This window comes from Melospiza georgiana, chromosome 28 (genome assembly GCF_028018845.1).
Source record: "Melospiza georgiana isolate bMelGeo1 chromosome 28, bMelGeo1.pri, whole genome shotgun sequence".
Lineage (NCBI taxonomy): Eukaryota > Metazoa > Chordata > Aves > Passeriformes > Passerellidae > Melospiza > Melospiza georgiana.
In genome coordinates this window covers 853,024-857,435 of record NC_080457.1, presented here as the reverse complement: position 1 = coordinate 857,435, position 4,412 = coordinate 853,024, and positions in this window count along the sequence as shown.

The following is a 4,412-nucleotide window of genomic DNA, read 5'->3' as shown; positions in this document are numbered from 1 at the left end:
TTCTGAGTGAGGGGATTTGTGCCCCTCACGTGAGGGGGATCTGTTCATTTCTGAGCGCTCCCCTCTCCCCGGAGGCGCTGCTGACCCCAGCAGAGCTCCCTGCGCCCCAGCAATGCCCCGAATCTGCTCCCTCAGCAGCCCCAGAGGCTCTGCCCGCCCCGCAGGTGGGGGCAGCGCATTCTGCTGCGTCTGCAGCCCTTGGCCCAGCACGTTCTCCCGCTTCTGCTGTGCTTTTTCCAGCCTGACGGGCCCTAAGCTGCTTGGACAAAAACAAAACCTGGCTCGTAGGGGAGGCCAATGCCACCCACAGCTGAGGGGCTCAGGAGGAAATGGAGATTTGTGTCACCTTTGCCTGGCGCAGGAGGGGTTTTTAACTCTGGAGAGAAGGATCCCAGGGCCAGAGGTGAGCCGAGGAAATGGGGCTGACCAGGACCTGTGGCTCTAGGGCAGGAACTGTTTGAGCAGAGCTGCAGGGGCTGGGTTGGTTCCCCTCTCTCTCACTCAGGGATGGATGGGAGGATGAGTTCCTTGTTTTCCTCATGCCAGGAGCTCCAGGATATCTGTACCTGCTGCCCTTGGTGGCTGTGGTTGATGGCTCTGTGCTCCTTTGCTGCACCCTCAGATCCCACATGTGGAAAAGGGGCTGTCACTGCTTCTTGTGCATTCACCTCCCAGGGAACAAAAAAAATCCCCAAGATTCTTCTTCCTTCCCTCTCCAAGGCAGGGAATCCCAGCACATCCTCACCCAGAGTTACCCGGCAGCAGCAGTAGCACCTGCTCCAACACCTGCAGGAGCTGCACTGCACGTTGGGCTCAGATGGAGCAGTGTCCAGGCACCCCAAGGTGAGCACGTCCAGCAGAGACTGGGACAGCTCCCACTGGGTCAGCGCGTCCCCTTGTGCCCCAGGAACAGCTGGGCAAGGAGGAGAGCGGGGAGCATTGCTCTGCTCCCGCCCCGCGGCTTCCCCAGCCTGCCCTGCCCCTTTAACTCCATCCTGAACTTTGCCTCCGTGAGCCCCGACCCCCGCTCGGCACGGGCAGCTCCGCTCTGGGCTTTGTCCAGGATCCAGAGCGAGTCAAACCCTCTGGAATTTGGCATTTGCGACGCCGCCGAGGTTTTTTTTGGCAGAATCTCAAACCCGGCGCCCTCCGCTGCTGGGGGCGTTTGCAGGTGAGGAAACAAACCCCAGGTGGAGGTGGTGGTGGAGTGAAGGGTTTAGGAGAGGAACACCAAGCTGAGAGCAGCCCTCGGGGAACAGCAGCGCTGCCCTTCCCCCTGTGGGCTCCCGCCGCTCTCGCTAATTCCTCCACGGCTGCCAAACCCAAACCACAGCAGCGCTGTCCCCTCCTACACAGCCCCAGCAGCGGTTTTGGGGCTGCGGCCGAGGCTCGGCAGCTTCCCAGGGCAGCTGGCACCTGGAGAAGGCAGTGCCAGCCTGGTAAGGGACAGCTCCGTGTCCCCCCATGTCACCCCACACCTGTCAGCAGCTACCTGCCACAGGTGCTGCTCCTTGTCACAGCGCTCACCTCACTCATCAGGGTGTAATCACCAAACCGCAGGCTGGAGTCAAGTAGTTATTAGCGTGTTAAGAGGAGAGAAAGTCTGAGCAAGCGGCAGCTGGGGTTTGGCACTGACTGGTCTGGCTCCTGCAGAGCGCTGAGGGGCTCAGGGCTTCACCTGGGCCTGGCTTGGGGGCTTCAGGGCCTCACCTGGGCCCGAGGGGCAGCTCTGAGGGCGGGAGCCATCCCCGCCAGCCCTGAGAGCCCCGGGGCTCCGTGAGGGCTCGGCCCGCCTCACCTCGGCGAGCTAATTAGATCGGGCTCGCTAATTACCCGCGCGGAGCAATGGGCGGGCGGGCTGAGGGAGAGCCGGGGCACCCCCCGCTCCCTCAACCCCCTCAAACAACAGCTTTACTCCCGCAATCACCGCACCGCACTAATTAGGGTCCGGTCGCTAATTACCGGCGCGGGGTACCGAGCCCGCTCCCCGTCCCCGCGCATGCGCACCCCCCGCCCGCCTCACCTGCGCCCCGCGCGCCGCCGCCTCAGGTGAAGCAGCGGCGGGAAAGGGGCGGGCGCGCGGGAACGGGCCCCGGCGGCGCATGCGCACAGCGCCGCCCCCTTCCCCCGGTCATCGCGGGTTCCCCCGTTCCACCCGTGCGCGCTCCCGCGCTCAGTGTGTGTCACCCCGCCGCCCGCCGTCACCCGTCCCGTGCGCGCTCCCGCACCTGCCGTCCCCGCTGCCCTCGGCCTGTGCTGCGGGGTGTTTTGCCCCCCTCCTTCCCCCCCGCCCCACATCACTGTCTGTTCCCTCCCCGCCTCCGCGCGCTCCCGCACACGCGCACTCACACACTCACTATACATCCCCCCCCCCCCACCAAACCTTCCCGGCCCTTCAACCGCGGCCTCGGCCCGCGCGCGCTCCCGCCGCCCGCGCGCGCTCCCCCGCCTGCTTCCCTCCCCCAAGCCCCCCGCGCGCGCGCTCCCGCCGCGCACCGGTCCGGGCACGGGGCGCGCCCCCGCCATCCTCCCCCCCACCCCCCCCCCCGCCTTAACGAAACCCGCGCGCGCGCGCCCCCGCGAGGACCGGCGGCGGCTGCGGCGGCGGCCACGTAGCGCTGCGGCGGCGGCGGCCGAGGGGCAGCGGGAGCCGCGTCCGCCCGCCCGCGGCGGCAGCGCCTGGGCCTGAGCGCCGGCCCCGGGCCGAGGCAGCGGCGGCGGCGGCCACCGGAGCGCGGGCGCCGAGCGGAGGGGCCGGAGGGAAGGCAGGGAGGGAGGGCCCGGCCGCCCTGCCCTCCGCCCTCCGCCGCCGCGCCCGCCCGCGCCCCCCTCCCCGCGCCGCCCGGCATGGACGGCGGCGGGGGCGGCCCCGAGGGCACCGGCCTGGGTGAGTGCGGGGCCGCCCGCGCGGCCGCCGAGCCCCTTCCCCGTTCCTTCCCCCCGGGCCTGGCGGCGCAGCCCGGCAGCGCTAGGCCCGGCCCCGCGGTGGGCGGCGGGGGGAGCGGGGCACGGGCGGCTCTCGGCCCGGAGGGGAGCGGGGGCACCGGGGGAGCCCCGGGCAGCGGGAGCGGGCGGGCGGGCGGGCGGGCGGGGATGGGGCCGGGGGGCTCTGCCCGGGCCGGGGGGTTCCCCTGGGGCTGGGGGCTCTGTGCGAGCTCCGGGGTCTCTGCCCGGTGTCCGGGGCTCTCCCGGGGGTCGGGGGGCTCTGTGCGGGGTCTGGGGGCTCTGTGCGAGCTCCGGGGGCTCTGCCCGGGGTCTGGGGGTCCGGAGGTTCTGTGCGGGTTCTGTGCCGGGTCCGGGGATCGGGGGGCTCTGCCCGGGGTTCTGCCCGGGGTCCCGGGGCTCCGTGTCCCCTCCCGCGGGTACCGGGCCCGTGTCACCTGCCCGGGGGAAGGGAGGGAAGGTGAGATCCCGCAGCAGAGCGGAGGGAAGGCGGCAGCATTCCTGCAGGAGTGGGGTTTGCGGCGCGTCCCCTCGGCCCCTGCCCTGTCCCCGCCGGTGTCGCCGCTCGGCTCGGGCCGGTGCCGTGCCCCGGCTTTGTGAATTCGGGAGGTTTCTCTCAATCTCAGCCTTTTCCTCCAGGTGTTTTCCCCTTCCCCGGCTCGCGGTGCGCTGCGGGCGCCCCGGGGTTGGGATTTTGGGAGTGATTTCTGAGCGCCTTCCGCGCAACTTAGGGAAGAGCCGAGCGGCTTCTCCTGGGGTTCACCAGAATTCCTTCAAGACCTTTAATGGCAGGCTGGTTCGGTGGAAGGGAGAAATGCGAGGAACGGGAGTTTTTGGCTGGCACAGGCCGGGGATGATGGCGAGAGGAGCTTTGGGAAGCACCTGGGCTCTGCCCAGCTGGAAGTTCTGTTCTGCTTCCCTCCCTTCGCCGCCTGATCTGTGCTAAAAAAAATGGATTTTTGAGATGGTTTTGTAAGGGCTTCGGGGCTGCCAAGCGTGATTTTCAAAGGGCTTTGTGTCTGTGCTATCTGATAATTTCCCTCGTGTTTATCAGATCTGATAATTTACCTGGCTTGGGCGTTCTCGCTCTGCTTTTACCTCTCCACCTCCCCTACCTGTGTGCCAGGTGCGTTCCCCGCTGCTTTTGTGGCTTTTTACCCATCTCCTGCAGGGATGCAGGGCCTCATCCTGGGCAGGCAGCGCAGGAATTCCAGGTGTGACCCCAAAATCTGGGTGCAAACAGCTCTGAGAGCTTTTGCAGAGGCTGTGTGTAGGAAAAGTTCAAATTCCTGGAGGCTTTTTGGGTTTTCCAGTTGTGTTTCCTGGGCTGCCAGGGGGCTGAGGGCTGGTTTAGAATTTTATTATTTTTATTTTCTGCGGGAGGAAGCTCAGAGCTGCAGGAATGGGGATTTGGGGCCGTTTGTTAAAACACCTTTGGAGTATTGATGTGATCAGAAGGGGCTTTGGCA